Source organism: Ambystoma mexicanum, chromosome 7q, assembly GCF_040938575.1.
Source record: "Ambystoma mexicanum isolate Mex_15411 chromosome 7q, UKY_AmexF1_1, whole genome shotgun sequence".
Lineage (NCBI taxonomy): Eukaryota > Metazoa > Chordata > Amphibia > Caudata > Ambystomatidae > Ambystoma > Ambystoma mexicanum.
The window spans coordinates 234,959,161-234,971,602 of NC_090941.1; positions in this window are offsets into that span (position 1 = coordinate 234,959,161).

Below are 12,442 nucleotides of genomic sequence, written 5' to 3' on the forward strand. Positions count from 1 at the left end.
TTATTGTATCATACAATAACAACACCAAACATGTTCAAAAAGCACCACATAAATACATGACATTCAATAATAAATAAGGAGTGGAAACTGTATGTGTAACACACCAACCTTCCAATTACATAACATATGGAATATAATGCAATATACCAAAACAAAAAAAGCCTCCAACAGAATTACCTCACACAAACTACACAGCAAAAATCAGCAGCAGACGTATGCAGCAGTAACACCAAAACTTACAAACTGACTAGTGAGTAGACAACATTTATTTTATATATTTATAAACTTTCTGTATTAGGTACAGTAAACATAATATATCTATTTCTTTTTACACAAAAATGTCTACTACTTTGGAATGGCTGGAAGAACATTTTCCTTGTGATGAAATAAGTGAAAACATTGATACGAATGAAAGACACTACACTTCTCTATATAAACAAATTATTACCCATTACTTTATGTGTACTTACCACATTTATTTTAAACACACCATACAGACATTAAAAAGAATACAGAAACAGACCTTAGAAAATCATCTGCAGCAAATGCAGCAAAAAATTGATCTTTTTAAAAGAATACTGCACTCAGAAATAATTTTTTTCCCAAGTGTTTGGGCATGTGCTTCTAAGCATACATTGATTGATTGTACAAACAATTCCTGGACACCTTACCGTAATTTTCCTCTTTTTAACACATGCGAAATCAGGCACCAGGGCCCAGCCATCTTGTGATAATCGTATCCGTTGCTGCATCGTCCAAGGTGAACTACCCAGGCGGCACTATTTCATATGCCCCGCCCCAGAGGTTAACATCACCAAACTAGTGATATTCTCCACCTATCTCCAGGACATTACTATACAGCGTAGTAAAATGCACCCAATCATCACCTACGTGATAACGTTACTTGACGCAGAACCCAGAATATCAACACACATAATCTCACAACACAGCGCGTCCCAATTTTGAATATGAAACTATACTTTTAAAGGAAATAGCAACATTGTACAATTTGTAAAGTACTTTTATTTCACAATAAGCGCTCCGAGAGCATCCAGATATTGCCATATTCAAGCAAATAAGTAATTTTTTTCTTCATTCTTGATCCACAAATGTTTATCGTGAGTCATGCAGTGTTCCTTTTGGGTATAAGAATGCATTGGACGCACTGTGAATCGCAAGCCTTTAGCATGAACTTGGAACTAGGCCACCGTAAACAATGTCAAGTTGCTCCTTATCGCTGGTATGTCATACGGGCATATGACCCGTGGCGATCGTCCCAAACAAAGCATCACTGTGATCCACCCATTCATGTGTATCTGTAGTTGACCATTAAACAACCATCAGTTGGTATCTGGAATCCATGACAATCGCAGAAAGCCAAGATGTAGCTGTTTAAAATAAGATAACAGATATGTGTCTCAGTAGCCGATCTTTATTACAGTTTATCATTTTAACCATTAATTTGGCTCCCTGTTCCAACTATTGATAAACAAGGACGTGAAACAATGAGAACTCAGACAAAACAACGTGAAAACTACTCTTCAGTTTGCTTTAAAAGTTACTGCAATGGAATATGGTCAGCTAAAAATGGGATGCTGAGGCTGACGCTGCAATCAGGGAGCAAGATAAAACCAAGAAGAACACATAGACGGAATTTTAATTAAATATTAGCATTGAATTACGTGTTTGTGGAACCTGAGGGACCCCACTACTGCAGGCTTGTCCAAACTTTTTGAATGTGGGGCCGAAACATTAACTTTTTGTCACCCAGTGGGCCGGCGAGCCAAAAGTCAATAACCTCACCCAAAGCAGTATCACATTAACAAGCAATATTGTGTGACTGTTGACACAATCACATCAAAGGCAGTGATGTGCCATCTGGTCCCAAAGATAGCCTTTGGTGTCAGGGAGTATCTAAGGGCACACCTCCATCATAAATGATCAAATGTCAGTGGCTTGTGACTTCTTTAAGTGTGTGTAGGTGTTAATATTCTGAAATAGTGCTAGTGACCGAGCATAGCGATGGCGCTAAAAGGATCCAGGAAAGGTTTGGGGTTACCACCCCATCCCCTCCAAGAAAATGTTCAAATATGGGGTTGAAATGGTGCATTTTACAGCAGAAAAACTGAACAAAAAAGCCATATAGTTTACAATCCATTCGAAAGGGTGACATGAACATTTCATATCACCAACAGCACACAAGAACATTTTAAAATGTAACACATTTTAAAGCTCAATATGTCCGCAGTGTAAGTCAGCACTGCCACTGACGTAACACATTTCAGGCATCATCAAAATGTGCGGGAAAGTGGCTGTGTTGGTAACTAGCATCTATCAGGGTTTTTCATGTGCAGCCCTAAAAAACTGATTGCAAATTGTGTGTTTTTTTTTTATACAATTCTCAAATCCACAATTTTAACCCATTATTTTAAAGCAGTAGGAGGAAGGTCAGGAAAGTGGGCATGGAAGGGCAAATGGTATATGCCCCCAGCATAACATCAAATTATTTCCAGTGCCTTCTTGGGCTAAGTAACTCTACGGCCCACTCCCAGTTGTAGAAACTAAGGGGCCAATTCATAGAATTCGGCGCACAAGTGGCGCACGCGGCTGGCGCACAGTGTGCGCGTGCGAATCCCTGCGCCAGCCGCGTGCGCCAAAACCCATTTCCGCGCACAGCGTATTCATGGATTCCAGCCACCAAAACCAGCCGTGGCGCATAGTGGCGCAGCGACCTTGCAGCAGCGCCAGTTACGCCCCCAAGAACGCCTTCCGCGCAGGGAAAAGCCATCAAAATCCCCAATCCAGCACAAAGGGCTGCGCAAACCCTGTACCAGCACGGCAAGCGGGCTACGTGTATTCCAGGGGTTCACGTGAAGTCACTCACGCGATCGGGCCTGCGGGAGCGGGCTACGTGTATTTCAGGGGTTCGCGTGAACTTTTTCACGCGATCGGGCCTGGGGGAGCGTGCTACGTGTATTTCAGGGGTTCGCGTGAACTTTTTCACGCGATCGGGCCTGGGGGAGCGGGCTACGTGTATTTCAGGGGTTCGCGTGAACTTATTCACGCGATCGGGCCTGGGGGAGCGGGCTACGTGTATTTCAGGGGTTCGCGTGAACTGATTCACGCGATCGGGCCTGGGGGAGCGTGCTACGTGTATTTCAGGGGTTCGCGTGAACTTCTTCATGCGATCGGGCCTGGGGGAGCGTGCTACGTGTATTTCAGGGGTTCGCGTGAAGTTCCACACGCGAATAGCCTGGGCGCGTGTATTTCAGGGGTGCGCGAGAAATTCTACACGCGATTTCAGCAGGGTACGTGTATTTCAGCGGTGCGCGAGAAATTCTACACGCGATTGGCCTGGGTACGTGGATTTCAGGGGTGCGCGAGAAATCCTACACGCGAATAGCCTGGGCGCGTGTATTTCAGGGGTGCGCGAGAAATTCTACACGCGAATAGCCTGGGCGCGTGTATTTCAGGGGTGCGCGAGAAATTCTACACGCGATTTCAGCAGGGTACGTGTATTTCAGGGGTGCGCGAGAAATTCTACACGCGATTGGCCTGGGTACGTGGATTTCAGGGGTGCGCAAGAAATCCTACATGCGAATAGCCTGGGCGCGTGTATTTCAGGGGTGCGCGAGAAATTCTACACGCGAATAGCCTGGGCGCGTGTATTTCAGGGGTGCGTGAGAAATTCTACACGCGAATAGCCTGGGCGCGTGTATTGCAGGGGTGCGCGAGAAATCCTACACGCGAATAGCCTGGGCGTGTGTATTTCAGGGGTGCGCGAGAAATTCTACACGCGAATAGCCTGGGCGCGTGTATTTCAGGGGTGCGCGAGAAATTCTACATGCGATTTCAGCAGGGTACGTGTATTTCAGGGGTGCGCGAGAAATTCTACACGCGATTGGCCTGGGTACGTGGATTTCAGGGGTGCGCGAGAAATCCTACACGCGAATAGCCTGGGCGCGTGTATTTCAGGGGTGCGCGAGAAATTCTACACGCGAATAGCCTGGGCGCGTGTATTTCAGGGGTGCGCGAGAAATTCTACACGCGATTTCAGCAGGGTACGTGTATTTCAGGGGTGCGCGAGAAATTCTACACGCGATTGGCCTGGGTACGTGGATTTCAGGGGTGCGCGAGAAATTCTACACGCGATTGGGCCTGTGCGAGTGGGGCAGTGTATTACGTGGGTGTGCGGGAAGTTGAAGAGGTGAATTGCCAGTGTGGGTCCTCCCAGGTCTCCCCTCTACCCCCTCCACGACCTCTGCAGGCAGCCCACACCACAGGGGACTAGCCTGCACCCCTGGTCATGTCCCGCAGGCAGCACATCCACCATGGGCATGCCCCCCAGCCAAGCCACATGTCCCCCTGCACCCCCACCCCCCAGCACTGTGGGGCACCTGCCAGCAGGCCCCCAACCATGTCCCACTCATGTCCCCCTGCACCCCCACCCCCCAGCACTGTGGGGCACCTGCCAGCAGGCCCCCAACCATATCCCCTTGCACCCCCACCCCCCAGCACTGTGGGGCACCTGCCAGCAGGCCCCCAACCATGTCCCCTTGCACCCCCACCCCCCAGCAGGCCCCCACTCATGTCCCCTTGCACCCCCACCCCCCAGCAGGCCCCCACTCATGTCCCCTTGCACCCCCACCCCCCAGCACTGTGGGGCACCTGCCAGCAGGCCCCCAACCATGTCCCACTCATGTCCCCCTGCACCCCCACCCCCCAGCAGGCCCCCACTCATGTCCCCCTGCACCCCCACCCCCCAGCACTGTGGGGCACCTGCCAGCAGGCCCCCAACCATATCCCCTTGCACCCCCACCCCCCAGCACTGTGGGGCACCTGCCAGCAGGCCCCCAACCATGTCCCATTCATGTCCCCCTGCACCCCCACCCCCCAACAGGCCCCCACTCATGTCCCCTTGCACCCCCACCCCCCAGCACTGTGGGGCACCTGCCAGCAGGCCCCCAACCATGTCCCACTCATGTCCCCCTGCACCCCCACCCCCCAGCAGGCCCCCACTCATGTCCCCTTGCACCCCCACCCCCCAGCAGGCCCCCACTCATGTCCCCCTGCACCCCCACCCCCCAGCACTGTGGGGCACCTGCCAGCAGGCCCCCAACCATATCCCCTTGCACCCCCACCCCCCAGCACTGTGGGGCACCTGCCAGCAGGCCCCCAACCATGTCCCACTCATGTCCCCCTGCACCCCCACCCCCCAGCAGGCCCCCACTCATGTCCCCTTGCACCCCCACCCCCCAGCAGGCCCCCACTCATGTCCCCCTGCACCCCCACCACCAGCACTGTGGGGCACCTGCCAGCAGGCCCCCAACCATATCCCCTTGCACCCCCACCCCCCAGCAGGCCCCCACTCATGTCCCCTTGCACCCCCACCCCCCAGCACTGTGGGGCACCTGCCAGCAGGCCCCCAACCATGTCCCACTCATGTCCCCCTCCACCCCCACCCCCCAGCAGGCCCCCACTCATGTCCCCTTGCACCCCCACCCCCCAGCAGGCCCCCACTCATGTCCCCCTGCACCCCCACCCCCCAGCACTGTGGGGCACCTGCCAGCAGGCCCCCAACCATATCCCCTTGCACCCGCACCCCCCAGCACTGTGGGGCACCTGCCAGCAGGCCCCCAACCATGTCCCGCTCATGTCCCCCTGCACCCCCACCCCCCAGCAGGCCCCCACTCATGTCCCCTTGCACCCCCACCCCCCAGCAGGCCCCCACTCATGTCCCCCTGCACCCCCACCCCCCAGCACTGTGGGGCACCTGCCAGCAGGCCCCCAACCATATCCCCTTGCACCCCCACCCCCCAGCAGGCCCCCACTCATGTCCCCTTGCACCCCCACCCCCCAGCACTGTGGGGCACCTGCCAGCAGGCCCCCAACCATGTCCCACTCATGTCCCCCTGCACCCCCACCCCCCAGCAGGCCCCCACTCATGTCCCCCTGCACCCCCACCCCCCAGCACTGTGGGGCACCTGCCAGCAGGCCCCCAACCATGTCCCACTCATGTCCCCTTGCACCCCCACCCCCCAGCACTGTGGGGCACCTGCCAGCAGGCCCCCAACCATATCCCCTTGCACCCCCACCCCCCAGCAGTGTGGGGCACCTGCCAGCAGGCCCCCAACCATGTCCCCTTGCACCCCCACCCCCCAGCAGGCCCCCACTCATGTCCCCTTGCACCCCACCCCCCAGCAGGCCCCCACTCTTGTCCCCTTGCACCCCCACCCCCCAGCACTGTAGGGCACCTGCCAGCAGGCCCCCAACCATGTCCCACTCATGTCCCCTTGCACCCCCACCCCCCAGCACTGTGGGGCACGTGCCAGCAGGCCCCCAACTATATCCCCTTGCACCCCCACCCCCCAGCACTGTGGGGCACCTGCCAGCAGGCCCCCAACCATGTCCCCTTGCACCCCCACCCCCCAGCAGGCCCCCACTCATGTCCCCTTGCACCCCCACCCCCCAGCAGGCCCCCACTCATGTCCCCTTGCACCCCCACCCCCCAGCACTGTGGGGCACCTGCCAGCAGGCCCCCAACCATGTCCCACTCATGTCCCCCTGCACCCCCACCCCCCAGCAGGCCCCCACTCATGTCCCCTTGCACCCCCACCCCCCAGCACTGTGGGGCACCTGCCAGCAGGCCCCCAACCATGTCCCACTCATGTCCCCCTGCACCCCCACCCCCCAGCAGGCCCCCAACCATGTCCCCTTGCACCCCCACCCCCCAGCAGGCCCCCACTCATGTCCCCCTGCACCCCCACCCCCCAGCACTGTGGGGCACCTGCCAGCAGGCCCCCAACCATGTCCCACTCATGTCCCCTTGCACCCCCACCCCCCAGCACTGTGGGGCACCTGCCAGCAGGCCCCCACTCATGTCCCCCTGCCCCCAGGTCCTGACGAAACGCAATCATGGCAGTAATGGGCAGCATACCCAGCACAAACACCCAGCCAAGGATTGCATCCACCCACATAGTAGATGCAATTACATGATACAACCCCAATGGCAAGTATGTAAATGAACACATGTCCGTCACACACACATACACAATGGGTGCAAGTGAATGTCAAAACCCATATCATGACATGCATGAAACCAATGAGAAAATACCACAAATTTAAGTTATAAATATATGTATTAAAGATGAAAATGAAGTAAAGAAATAAAACACACAACAATGGGGATGACAAAACTAATGGTCCATGTCCGAGAACTAATAGAAAAAACAAAAAAAGAAAGTAATCCAAAAACTAATGTAGTCCAAAGCAAAATAATGGGGGGAAAAATAAGGAAAAACCATTGCCTCATGGTGAACGGAAATATAAATCCAACAAATGTTTTCCAAACATCAAACTATGTACAAGAAGATCCCAGGGTCCATGAGCCCAACACCATAAATGAAACCTACTACTACTAACTAATGAAAAAAATATATACAGAAAAGTGGCCATAGTCCGAGCGGTCCAAAAAAAACTTTAAAAATAAAGGAAACCTAACACTAACTAACTAAAGAACTATATACAATGGCAGCGGGCAAGTCCTGCGGCTCACTCTGTGATGTTGCCGGCCAGGGCATCATCGAACTCCATGTCGATGTCCCGGAGGCGGGACTCTGTCCTGGCCCCGAGGTCTCGCAGGGACAACCCCGTGTCCACCTCAAACTCCCTGCGAGCTTCCTCGAGGCACTCAGCCCGCCTCAACGCCCGACGCATAGAGAACTCCGCCCTGACCATGGTGAGCCGCTCCTCTTCCGCCCGCTGCCGCTCCGCACCTATCCGCTGGACCAACTGCTCCCTTCACGGAAGACACTGTCATCCCAGGGTTCACCTGCCCTCCGGCCGATGCCTGCCCCTCTGATCTTGATGGCCCCGAGCCATGATGCCTCCCACGTCGAGCCTGCTGCTGCCTCCGACGCCACTGCCTCTGCCAGCACGACGGCATCCAGGCTGATGGAATCCACTGATGCCGTCGTGCACGTGCCCTGCCAGATGATGCCGGCACATCCTCCATCTGCAGGGGGACAGTTGCTGGTGTGTCCACCCCTGCTGGACCTTCGACTCCCGACTGTGGCAGGGATGGGGTCCCCACCGAGCTGGCTGCATTGGTCGGGGCAGGTCCACAGGGGGCCCTGGTGGCATCTGGGCTGGAAGACGGCATGGAGCACGACTGGCGCATAGCCCCCACAGAGGAGGAGAGGGTCGCCAGAAGGCCACACACATGTAGGAAACCCCCGACCATGGCGGCTCCCAAATGGTTCACGTACGCACGGTGCTCTTCGTGATGATGTGCATGCTCCTCCCGGGAAGCATGCACCTCATCACGAATGCCAGCCGTGCGCAACGCGACACCAATCAGGACCCTCTCCACACGGCCAGGGGTCCCCTCGTCCGCAGGTAGAGGAGTGTCAGATGACATGGACATCTCCCCTACCTGCGGACGGGCCTGTGATGGGGCATCCCTGCTGGTGCATGGTGGTGCAGTCACAGTGTCAGGGACAGTGACATGCACAGGCACCTCCACGGCGACCTGTGCTGCCTCCTGCCCCTGGCCCTGGACTGCACCACTTGCACCAGTGGGGATGCCCCCACCAGGCCCCATGTGTGGCTCAGTAGCGGCCTCCTCCCCCTCTGTGGAAACCACCAACCTGGATGTCTCCACGCCGTCTTCCGCCGGTGCAAGCCCCTGTGGGGGCTCACCCACCCCTTCCGCTGCAGCCGTGGCGGCATCCCCGCCGCTCTGCTCCACAGCGCCTTCTCCGCCCTCTTCTTCACTTGCCACTGTGTAGAGGGAGACATAGAACACAAGCATCAGGGTACTGTACAATGGTCCCCTAGACAGGAAGCAACAGCAGATGAGTGGCACTGTCATACATCACTCCCATCATGTCCCTCCACAACACATGGGTCAGTGCAGGCAAAACACATACAGTAACAGGCATGGGGCAGGCCATGGACATTGGCATACATGACCAAGGGACTCATGATTCATACAATGTTGGTTTCAAACTCACATGCATCATGGGTCTTTCCATCACATGCACACACCTCACCGTAGTTCCATCCATCTGGCCTCGTGCACCACAGACGCAGTGGATACAAGGATGACTAGGCTGCATCAGTGAATCTGAACATTGTCACAGACATGTGTCATGCATCCATGGCGGTGACAAGTCACAGACACGCAGGTCAGACACACACACATGGACACCATACGTGTACATGGGACCAGCACCCATCCCTCACCCCCACCCATGTCCAGGAACAGAGACTGCCATGCTTCCATGTGTCCATTCCGCACAGAGCCCCCCATGTTGCAATAGAACACATCACTGTACTCACATGCCTGACCATGATGTCCCTGCACACACACATACGTACATGGCCTATGTCACACATACAGGCAGGTATCAGACAACCAGCACACTGCAACATGCCCTGTCTCACACAGCAATGCTTGGCCACTTACCGGCCAACTCCAGATGGGTCTGCCTCCGAAGGATCTGGGCGTGGAGCGCTGGGTCTACGCGTTCCAGGACCCTCATCTGGATGTCACTCAGGCGTGCCCGGCCCCCCTCCGCGAGGCGCCGGGCCTTATTGAGGGTCCTGGACCTCAAGTCCTCCCAGCGCTTCTTGATGTGCTTGATGTCGCGGGTTGCCACCCCCTCCGCGTTGATGGCAACCACTACATCGTCCCAGATCCTCTCCCGTCCTTCCTTGTTGGCGTGTGGTCTTCCGAAGAGGGCATCATAATGCCCCAGGACATGCTCCACCAGGACACCAACTTCCTTCTCACTGAAGCTGGTGGCCCTCTGCCTCTCTGGCTGGGGGTCGCCACTGGTCTCAGATGGTGCTTGCCCCGACATGGCGACCCCCGAGGCAGGCGTGGGTGGGCAAATGGGTCCTGGGGCTGGGCTGTGGAGCGATGGTATCCCAGTCGGGAGTCTACTGTTACAGCAGGGGTGGACACAGCAACTGGACCCCTGCAGATGGCTGATGTGCAGGCACCAAATGGCAGGGCACGGTGGCAGCAGGCAGGCAGGCAGGCAGCAGCAGATGGCACGTGGGAGGCTGCTCGGGGCACTGGGGGGGCAGTGATTCGGCCTTCTGGGCAGGAGCGTGGTCTTCCGTGTGTATTCGCGTGGCCAGCTTGATACGGAGTGAATTGGCACGTGAAAAATCTGCACGTCAGCGTGTAATTCGAGGAAAGGCCCTTAGCGCGTAAGCGCGTCTGCACGCATACGCATTTTCATTGGACCAAAGGCCCTCAGCGCGTGAGCGCGTCTGTGACGTGACGTGCGAGGGTGTATCCCTCATTGCACGTAATGACAGAACACATGTGGATTTCAACCAATCGCGTGTGAAAGTTCACGGCACCCTGGAACACACGTATCCAGCCCAATCGCGTGTAGAATTTATCGCGCACCCCTGAAATACACGTACCCTGCTGAAATCGCGTGTGGAACTTCACGCGCACCCCTAAAAATACACGCGCCCAGGCTATTCGCGTGTGGAACTTCACGTGCACCCCCGGAATACACGTACCCAGCCCATTCGCGTGTACGCTCGCTCCCCTCCAATCACACGCGATGACACCCGAATACGGGAAACACGTGCACGGCAAAAGACGTGCACAGGCGTCAACGAGTCCGCCCACACGGAGGCGTCCCGCGGACAGCATAAAAGTGCGCGCAAACAACAAACGCGTATATACAGCGACGATGAATGCCCCATTTGTTGCTGCACTGATCGTGGGACACCGCAGGAGGAGGAGAATAGCCAGGGCACGCATTTTTGCACCACGGACAAGCCTTTTTGGGATGCCTGACAACCAGGTCTACGGCAGGTATAGGTTTCCACCCCATATCATCCTAGACCTGGTCAGGGAGTGGGAAGATGACCTCACATCCCCCACCCTTTGCTCCCAAGCATTGAGCCCCTTGGAGAAGGTGCTCAATGTCTTGCATTTTTTGGCCACTGGGTCGTTTCAGCGGACCACTGCCATAGTGGGGGGGGTCTCACAGGCCACGCAGTCACGCTGCCTACACCAGGTACTGGCAATCATGACAGCGCACCCCTCAGTCCGCAGGCACATATACAGGCCCAGAACACCCGCAGAAAGGCAGGCCGTTGTCCTGGATTTTTACAGGGTGGCACACTTCCCCAAAGTGCTCGGTGCCATAGATTGCACCCATGTGGCCCTACGTCCACCTAGGGCCACTGAGCACATCTACCGAAACCGCAAGCACTGGCATTCCATCAATGTACAGGTGGTATGCGATGCAAAGGGAATCATCACCTCTGTCTATGCAAACTACCCTGGCTCCACCCATGACAGTTTCATATACAGAATGTCCGCCCTGAGCCGGGCCCTGGAAGCTGGGCAGCATGGCGACACATGGCTCTTAGGTGAGTACAAATGCCCTTGCACATGCATGCAAGTCACACACAGACAAATATCCAAACCCTAATAATCTCAATTATTATCACCTCCCCAGGGGACAGTGCCTACCCTCTGAGCAAACACATGATGACGCCAATCCGGAACCCCACCACACCACCCCAGGTAAGATACAACACTGCCCATATTGCAACCAGGGGCATAGTGGAGCGCACATTCGGAGTGCTCAAGTCACGTTTCCGCTCCCTTGACCGCTCTGGTGGGCAACTACTCTATGCACCACCAGTAGTGTGCAGGATCATTGTGGCAGCATGTGTCCTGCACAATGTTGCAACACGGCAGGGCGTCCCGGTGGACATGGTGGTGCCCCCACATCCCCAACCACAGGCACAGGCGCTGCCCATGGGAGGGAACAGGGCACGTGGCGAGGAAGCCCGGACCCAGCTTGTGGCCACATTTTTCACCTAAACTCCCACCCCTGCGGAGTGCACACAGGCCTGGCACATACCAGGTGACAATCGATGATGACAAAGTGACAGTCAACTGTCACAACCCTACCACCGTGAGATAGTTGCCATGGAAGTGCCACATCGTCTGCATCCCTAGCTACTTAAACACAAGCTATCCTGTGCAACCAAAATGCACACATATGACATGTGAGATGACATGGGCCATACACAAGTATTCCAAGGCGCAATGAGGCAGGGGGGGGGGGAACAAGGGAACACAGAGAATGGTACTACTAGGCCAGGTGTCATTGAGATTGTGCAAGTGCAGGGGTAGGGGGAAGGGAAAAGTGCAAGGGGATATGGTTGGGGGCCTGCTGGCAGGTGCCCCACAGTGCTGGGGGGTGGGGGTGCAAGGGGACATGAGTGGGGGCCTGCTGGGGGGTGGGGGTGCAGGGGGACATGAGTGGGACATGGTTGGGGGCCTGCTGGCAGGTGCCCCACAATGCTGGGGGGTGGGGGTGCAGGGGGACATGAGTGGGACATGGTTGGGGGCCTGCTGGCAGGTGCCCCACAGTGCTGGGGGGTGGGGGTG